Below are 9,845 nucleotides of genomic sequence, written 5' to 3'. Positions count from 1 at the left end.
ACCCTGCAGACCGGACTCAGCCGGGGACATGTTTAAAATGTCAGTTTGCTGGAGTGGAATTCACTGGGTCTGGGGTCAGGCCCAGCCCAGCCAGTGGTTGAGTCTATGCGGCTCGAGGACGCACTTTGGTCCCGCTCGCCTTAGATTTTGCCGTGGCCTTTGAATTTCCTGGATACTGAAAGAACGTGGCAGCCCAAGTTTGCTCGTCTGCATCATTTATTCATTCATTCGTTCATTCATTCAACACACAGGATGAGGCAATCTAAGGGCTGTTGGAAGAGATGAGTCTGAATGGACAATCAAGTCCATGACTTCCCCGGGCTCCGATCTAGCGGGAGAGATAACGAGGAGGGTGAGTTTGGCTGTGCCTTCGTGCATAAGGAAGATAACCCTTTCCCCCTAAACTGGGGCGGGGCGCGGGGCGATGGAACCAAGTCATTAGTAACCACTCCCTATGAGTGATTGCATACCCTTAGCAACGTGCCTAGTACATAATAAGCACTCAAGAAATGGTAGCTACTTTTCAAAATTATGTATCCAGTACTTCCTACAATCCTCACAACAAACTTGCGAAATAGACAAGCATTTTAATACCCACTTTACAGATATGAAAAATGAGTTTCTGCGTGTTCTAGCGACTTAAGATTTCACAGAACTGATCCTGTGCCATTTGTTTTAATCAGATAGAACATAATGACAGTAATAAACAATGCTACTTATCTGTCAGGCCCTGGGCTAAGTACCTTAGTGGTCATATCTAAATATAATCTCCACAACAACCTTAGGTGGCAAATGTGACTGGCATTCTAGAGAGAAGGAAACAGACTCAAGATGTTTAAGAATCTTACCCAAAGTCATCCAGCAGGGAAGGGGCAAAGCCGGATGTGCTTAATTGCAAATCTGTGGCTCCTGGTCACTACTCTGTATGCCTAGGTGGTATCCATAGCATTAATACATAAAAACATTAATGGGCCTTAGTGCTATGTGAAAGTGGCCATGTCTTTTACCAGGCTTGCAGAAGGAGTACAAAGCATTATAGGAGGTTATAAAATGAAATCTCTCAGAGAGGTTGGGTGTCCTTTCTCACTTTCAGGAAAACACAATAGATCTGTTGAAAATATTTTATGCAAATTGACCTGGCTCTAGCAGCAGAAATGTCTAAAGGACTCACTGTTAGTCAGCTGTGCTCAGAGCAGAGACCAGGCTGCTAACCAACGGCTGAAGTCCCTCAGGTGGCCAGCCTGGCACGCCCTTCAGATGGTAATGAGACACAGTGGCTATTTTAGAAAGCAGGTGGTGCCAGAGGAAAAGGACATTGCATTTAGCTCTTTCACACCCAGTTTTCAAGTTAGAAGTGCCCACCAAAAGCCTAGGCATTTAAAAGAATAAATAACGCCTGCTCTTATGAAAAAATATTCTAGAACTTTAACCCAAATGCTTCAAACTTTATCATATATATAAATTTATATTTGGTCACTTGAGGACTTTTTAAAACTAGACTTTAGAGCAGTTTTAGGTTCATAGCAAAATTTAGAGGCAGTTACAGGGTTCCCATACACCCTTGTTCCCCTCCCCCCTACAACCTCTCCCACTATCAACATCCCCCACCACAGCAGTACTTTTGTGACAATGGATGAACCTACATTGACACATCATTATCACTATGGACTGGTTTGTGTCCCCTGCCCCCCAAATTTATATGTTGAAATTTAATCCCCAGTGCAATGGTATTGGGAGGTGGAGCCAGTGGGAGGTGATTAGGTCCTGAGGGCAGAGCCTTTATAAAAGGGACTCCACAGAGCTCCCTCAGGAGCCCTTCCACCTTTGAGGACACAGCAGGAAGAAGGCCCTCACCAGACACCTAATCTGCAGATACATTTATCTTGGACTTCCCAGCCTCCCAAACTGTAAGAAATAAATGTTTGTCATTTAAGTCACCCAGTCTATGGTATTTTTGTTATGGCAGCCCAAGCTAAGACACACCCAAAGTCTATAATTTACATGAGGGTTCACTCTTGCTGCTGTAAATTCTATGGGTTTGAACAAATGTATAATGACATATGTCCACCATTATGATATCATACAGAATAGTTTCACTGTCCTAAGTATCCTCTGTACTCCATTTATTCATCCTCCCTCCCTCTAATCCCCGGCAACCACTGATCTTTTTACTGTCTTCATTGTTTTGCCTTTTCCAGAATGCCATAAAGTTGGAATCACATAGCATGTAGCCTTTTTCAGATTGGCTTCTTTCACTTAGTAATATGCCTCTAAGTTTCCTCCACGTCTCATCATGGCTTGATGCATCATTTCCTTTTAGCGCTGACTACTATTTCATTGTCTGGATGGACCACAGTTTATTTACTCATTTACCTACTGAGGGACATCGTGCTTGCTTCCAACTTTTGGCAATTATGAATAAAATTGCTATAAACATTTGTGTGCAAGTTCACCTGAGGATTTTAAAGCTTGTCATAGGCATTTCCTTATGAATTCTCACAACTCCTTTAGAACCCGGCTGGAAGAAATATAAAAAGGTTAGCGGGTGAAAAGCTTAGCTATGGAGCTCTAAGCTGTGTGACTATGGATAATTAACTCCACCTCTCTGAGCTTCAGCTCCTTCATCTGTAAAATGTGGGGAAGGGCTTCCTCCACAAGAGTCAGTGAGAGAACCAAGTGGACTAGTCTACTGGAAGTCCACGCACAGTGCCTGCTCAGCCCTCAGCAAGCCCGCTAGAGATGTTAGCTTTCATTGTTCAGTAACAATCCTGTGAGATCCACAGGTGAGGGCAGGTGTTGAGAAGTGAGGTCTGGTAATTGACCCAAGGTACTGGGGTGCTGAGAGCCAAACCTCTGCCCACGTGTGCTTCTGAAACACCAGCACTTGCAGCCTCCTACACTGCACAGGTATGGGCTTAAAGCATTACATGTCATATTCGGCTTTCAGCTCTCTGACTTCTCCCTGCATCATACGCACACCCCACTCCTCAACTACTAAAAATAAAAAAATTAAGTGAATAATTCTAATAACAACGAAGGCTGGCTCCTGAGAAACTAGGAGATTCCCATCCACCTTCCGGCACTCCTCTGTCAAATGGCTCTGCTACTGAGCTAGGCACACGCTCACATCCTGGGATCAGGTGAGGTCCATCCACCAGGACTTGGCATTTCATGGGAGATTGCACTTTGCCAAGATAAGAACACCTGAAGTATCACAATGATGCCTCCCCTTTCCCTCTGCCGCCGCCCAGGCCAAGGATGTGTCACCATGCCTCAGACTGCAACTGCCTCCTGCCTCCCCAGTCTGCCCCCTCCCTAGGTCTGCCTTGTCCTCCTCCCATCTGCTTTCCCTTTCTCAACAGCCCCTCTTCCACCTCTACATTTTCCAGCAGTGACCTTGTGGCTCCCCACTGCCTCCACCTGGCAAAGCACAAACTTCTTACCTGGACAGTCCAGGCCTTGCTTGACTGCCAGCTTGCAGGCCCAGCCTCATCTCTCAGCCAGACTACATCCCTGTCAGCTCAACTAACTCTGTCCTTCTCCTCCTTCCAGTTTTCATTCATGTTTTTCCCATTCCAGAAATGCCTATCCTCTCCCATTCCTAAGTTTTGCAGGTCAAAAATCTCACCCCAAATAGGTCTGGGGACAAGTAGGAGGGAAAGGCGGGGTACCAACAAGTTCCTGGAACGGAGCAGGGAAAGTTGATAGAAGAAGCAGGGAAAATGAAGAGGCATTACTTAAGGGCACAAAGAGATCCTGCAGAGGAACTAAAAAAAACCTCCCTGGGAAGCTGTGCAAGGGCGGAGGGAGGGTTCTAGCATCCTCAGGTGAACCCAAGTCCTAATTTAAAATAGACACACTGTGTACCGATTACACAACAGGGATAACTGGGAACCATGTGGGTCATGTTTTCAAATGTACTCCCCCGACCCTGAACAAAGGAACCAGCCAATTTCTTCTGAGTAAACTTATTACCATCTTTAAACACAGAGCAGGAAAGCAGAGGATCATAGAGATCATCACCAAGAAAAGAAATAGTAGCAAAGTCTATTTTTTCCAGAAACATTAGTAACTGCCAGAAGAAACAGTGAAAGGAGTTAATGGTCTCTGTGAGTGTGGGAAGGGGTGGCAAGAAGATGTTCTTTTCATTTTAACATCTTCTGTAATATCGGGATTTTATTTTTTAGCTGTGTAATGCATGACACTCATGCTCATGTAAAATTAGTATAATTTCTTCTATATTTCAAGCCATGAGCAATCATTGATATTTCCCATATCTGGCACTACACAATGACAGAGCAAAGTGAAGACTTTCTCCTGTATGTCTCCCTCACTGCGAACTTGAATAATACGTAGTTGTTTGGAGCTGCAACTAATATTTAATAAACATAAGAACCGTTGATAAGCTAATAACCAAAAAGGTGTTCGAAGAACTTCTTTCTCCCCAGATTCAGGGGTGCCTGAATCCCGGATTCACAGTTAAATTTGGATTGCAGATAAACACTGAATGTCTCATGCAGAATATGGGCATCTGTATTTTTATTCGCAGGCAACTCACAGTGTCAAGGAAAAAGAAGGACATTTGAATGTGAAGTTTTCCTTACCCAAGTTTCAAGACCCAGCTTGATTGTCCACATCTCCGAGAGGCTTTCACACTCCTCTTCCTCCCCTTTCCTAGTCTTAGCTCGCTCAGCCCGGCCCCTCCCTCCCGAATGATGGCCATATTAGCAGGGACAGCACTGTGAGCTCCCCGGTCTGCAGCTTACCAGAGGGTGAGTCTGGGCAAGTCACCGGAGCTTTCCATGCCACACTCCCTTCATCCGCAGGATGGGGTGTCAGCACTAATGGCATCCTCCTCTCAACCTTGGCAAAGGTTAAGGCCAATTACCAGAATGGTGCCTGGAACGTGGTGAGGGCTCTCTGTGTGGATGCTAAAAGTAAAACTTCAGCCTGCAGTCCTTCAAGTGTAGCCTTAGGCCTGCCATAATGTAGGAGCCAGGGAGCACTTGACAGTGTGTCCCCATTCCTCATGCAGCCTCTCCCTAAAATAAGCGCCAGTACATGTTTGACTTGAATTCTGGGTTTGAGCCACTAAATGGCAGACCAGGCCTACGATTATGGCAGCCGGGAGGGGGTGTCTCTGAACCCCCGACATGGCATCCATTCATTCAGTTTGTAATTCCAGAGCTTGTAATCTATGCCGAGCCAAGCAGTCGGATGCTGGGTGTGGTGGGGTGAACAAGGCAGACCAGGTCCTCGCCTGCCTTCTTGCTGCTTATATCCCATTACGGGGATGGGTCAGAGGACAAAAAGAGGAATCGACAGGATCATGTCAGACGGGGCGAAAGTGGATCAGGATGAGAGGTGGGTGAGGGGGAGGAAGTCGCTGGGTGGTTAGGGTAGGCCTCAGAGGAGGTCATGGGCAGCAAGGAACTGAAGATGAGGGACCCAGGCAAAGGGCATGACACAGGCAGAGGCCCTGCAGAGGGTCCAGGCTATGTGGGGTCAGCAAGGGAGTGTTCTCAGCTTTCTTGGGATTTCTAAAAGTGAAGAGCACTCCGTTTCAGCGCTGATTTGATCCCCCAGGGAGCCGCTCAGCACTGCTGATTTCATTCTGTCCTTTAAAGGTCCCACTGGTGTCTCCTTTGGTGATTGCCACCCTGAGACCAGGCAGTCACTGTGAGGCACCAGCTGAAGCTGCCCTGGATTGTGATTCCAAGGCTGGCTTATTCCCTGTAGCTCAGAGCACCCACCCCACAGACTGCAAATTTTTTGAAAAACCAATCACCTCCTCACCTCTTTCTCTCCCTGCCCTTGTCCAGCAGTCAAAGCTCTGTCTACTCCTCCAAGGCAGCAGCCTGCTTTACAAAGGCTCTGATAATGAATCTCGTGCACCTATTATGTGTGAAGGTATCATGCAAGGAACCGGGACTGCTGAAGGAAACAAGACAGAGTCACTACCTGCCTAGAAAGGTAGAGCGTGTGTGGCAGGCATAAGGCTACTAAAGAAATGTCAGCTAGCCTGTCTGCCTGGGCACAGGGAAGATGGAATTTCCTATCCTCTGGGTGTGGTGGGTCCATGTGATCAGCACTGGCCAATGAGTTGTCAATGGAAGTGACATTTGTCACAGGCTAGAACACTTCATTCCCAGGGCAGAATCTCCTTCTCTTGTCCCTGCCAATACAATAGGAGAGACAGCCTTAGAAAACTCATGCTTCTGAGTGACTTTGATGAGCAAAGCTCCCACTGAACTGGGGTTGGCTCAAGATTAAGTCACTGAGACTTGGAGTGTTTGTTTCTGTGCATACACCAGCCTTAACTGACTGATACACCATGTAAGCAAATCAATTACAATATGGATAAGTGCGACTGTACAGGACTTGTATGAAATGGGCAGCATAGAGAAGCATGTCATAACTCTCTTTAAGAAGAAACATATATATCTTTAATATTCTGTTTTGAAAACATCTAAGTACTCTGTCGGATTTCTTGCATCTTTGATTGTATTAATTGTGGCAATGCTTGTATTATAAGACAGATAAGCTCTTTAGAGAATCAACTCTCCCCCAACCCTTTAATAACCACAACTTAATGTGATAAAGTCCATGGCTGTTGATTGTTTTTCAGAAACTTCCAGAACTCAAGGAGAGGGGACACCGGGGCCAAGTGGGGTCCCCATGTTAGGATTTGCAACTTCTTCCATGGAAAGATGTTTGCTTTGTGTCATATCTCTTTTTTAATTTTCAGAGTAACTAAGGTGTTTTTCTCTCCAAAGTTTTTTTAATTTTGAAAAAATTTTAAACTTATAGAAAAATTGTAAGAACAGTACCCAATGAATACCCCATAGCATAGGTTCAGCAATTGTTCTCATTTTACTTATATTTTAGATACCTTTCTCTCTTCTTTTCCCCTCTGCCTCCTCCTACTTTTGGTTGAATCTTTTAAAAGTGGCAGAGATGATGACCATCTGCCCTAAATAGTTTGACATGTACCTTCTAAAAACAAGAATATGTTCTTACTTGACCACATATAATGATCACACTCAAGAATTTTAAACTGGATACAAGATTATTATCTAATATGTACTCCATTTTCAAATTTCCCCAGGTATTCTCAAAGCTGTCCTCTATTATTTTTTTTAAAATGTCCTCCACCTAGGATCAAGTATTGCATTTGATTGTCAAGTTTCTTTACTCTTTTAACCAACAATAGTCCCCATCCCTGTCTCTTCTTGTTCAGGACACTGTCCTTTGTGAATGGTGCCATATCACAGTAACTCCTTAGAAAGGTCATGCTCATTAAAATGGGCTTGGAGAGTTTACATCAGGGACACACTTTTTGTCCTGGAAAAAGATAACTGCTAGGTTGCAATGGATTTTTAAGACGCAGCATTGACTCTGTTTAACCCAAGAATTCATCAGACCCCAAGTACCTTGTGGGAAGTCTGGAACTGCTTTTATTCCTGGTCCCTTTCCCTAAAATCTAAGGCATCTCGTGAGCCCAGAAGGGAAATGTTTGAAAGATATTGGGCCAAATGTATTGAAAATAGTGAGAGAAGATACAAAACTCCTTTCACTTGTCCTTTCTTTCAGTTCAGTTGTACCTCAAAGGCTGATGCAGATGCAGATACGTTTAAAAGTCTCCCTTCTGTTAAAGCCAGTGTAATATACACATCCAGCATAAACATTTTTCTGATGAATTCTCTGAAATTCACGCCACACATAGGGCAGAAAGACAGCTGCCATGGAAAGACACCGAGGATTAATTTGTTCAACAACCCTGGAAAAAAAAAATACCCAGACTTCTAGCCACCTAAGAGGCACAAATTTTATTTGCCTAAAACCTCAGAGAATCTCCCTAGAGAGGATTTCTTGCTCCTCTGGAAGTTTCAAAGACATTTCTGTTTTCCGACAGATCATGTTCTTGACACATTGCAAAGCTATGGAAAATGTTTTTTTTTTTCCCTTAAAAGACGCACCACACAGTTTATTTACCTTCTCTCTCACAGATTTTGAAGGCTTTTTTCCTGCCGTGCAATACTAGGGTGCATCCGTAAGGTGTCAGCACCTTCATTGTAACCAGAACGGTCGTTTTTGTGTGTGTGCGTGTGTTTTTAAGAGTAGTTTCCCGATTGGCCTCAAGGTGGCGCCATTACCACAGGTCCACCCGAGCCGCCTCCAGGTGCAGGAGCCAGTGGCGCATGCAATGTGGTGCTGGGGTAGGGGTGGTGGTGGGGAGCAGGGTGTGAGGTGTGTGTGTGGCGGCGGGGTGGTGGTGGGGGGATAGCTTGAATATCTTTTGCCTTTATCATCGCTTATTGTTCTAGAAGCACATAGGGCCCTCTGGGGCTCGATTCCTTTCCGCTCACTGACAATAATAAGGTCAGGAAAGGAAAAATCAGCAAGAAATTAGCATGCCCCAATCCAAAATACCCTGGCAGGTTAAAGAAAAGATCGGAAATATGGTTTTTGCAAAGTCCAGGTGTGTGGAAGGTGTTGTTTTAATAACCTGAACAAACATTTCTCCCGGAGTCCTACTGAGCGGAGAAGAAACCTAATTCCAGGGGCAAAGGAAAATGTCTCTCTCACCTTTTCAGTCTTGATTATAAGGATTTCTTCCCTCCCACCCCCACTTTTTTGGGGGGGGGAGTTGTAATAATTTTGGCAATGGAACCTAGTTCTTTTCAGATGACATTGGTTTAAACCTGGACATCCTTGTAAATGCAAACCCAGGCAGAAACTGAACTTTTTGAATTTATTTTCCATGGTCCTTAGCTATTTTGGGTTTTACCCTGTTCTGTGATAAAGCTTTTTAAAAAGCACCTCGTAAAAGCAGAGTAAATAATATTCCTACAGGAAGCCTACAGACCGAGGTGTGTTTCTTGATCAATAGTTTGCATTTCCAGTAAAATTGTGAGCAGAACTCAGAGTGCCTGTCAGGCACTCCAGGAGAAAGGCACTTTTTTGCCAGGATTTTTTTTTTTTTTTTAAGATGGATGTGAACGTACTAGAGGTATTAAAAATAATAAAGTCGTAGTGGGAGTTGGGGAATGAGAGAATCTCAAACCATTCACCTATGAACTGAGAACTGGGTAGCTTTAATTTACTTCGTTGCAAAAAAAAAAAAATATATATATATATACATATATATATCGAGTTTGAAAAAGAACTCAGGGCAGCCATAAAAAATATAGTTAGCGTTTCAGAAGTAGAATATTCGAGGTAACAGGAACTCGTTTTGTACATTCTGTTTGATTTTGATTATCATGAGGTAATACTATTAATAGATAATGCACATAAATTTTTTTTTATTAAAAAATGAATGAGATGTTCCCGATTCCTTCTATTCATCTCCCCAAAGCTAAGAGTGACGGTAGATTCTCTCACGCCCTTTTCCTGGGAATCTAATAAGCAAATGATAGAAGAGTTAGGAGGGGAAAGGAAACTTGAAACAAAAGTTTTATCTGGTTTTCTTCCCTATCCAACCGCACGACAACTTCTAGAAAAATTATGACCAGCATATAGCCTTTCTTATGGGGGTCCCCGCCCCTTCAGGGGAAGCGGGCAAAGGGAGGTCTGGTTATTCGAGGTATTAAAGGAATAAATACTTAGTCCACAAATAAACGAACTTTCTGGGATTCCTAGAGAGAAGGAGAAAACTTGAAAGGGTGAGGATCCAGAGTCGCTTTAAGTCCATATCCAGAATAATATCTCTGGGGTGTCTTAACCGTTTGCAATCGCTTACTCCGTCCTTCCACGGAGCTCCGATACCCAAATAGCTTATCAAACATCAACCAACAAACCAAGACTGAAATATAAAGTCGGCTTGGAGAACCCCAAAAAGG

This window comes from Pteropus medius, unplaced genomic scaffold (genome assembly GCF_902729225.1).
Source record: "Pteropus medius unplaced genomic scaffold, Ma_sr-lr_union100, whole genome shotgun sequence".
NCBI classification, from domain to species: domain Eukaryota; kingdom Metazoa; phylum Chordata; class Mammalia; order Chiroptera; family Pteropodidae; genus Pteropus; species Pteropus medius.
The sequence above is the reverse complement of the archived record's forward strand: the minus strand, read 5'-3'. Positions refer to the sequence as shown.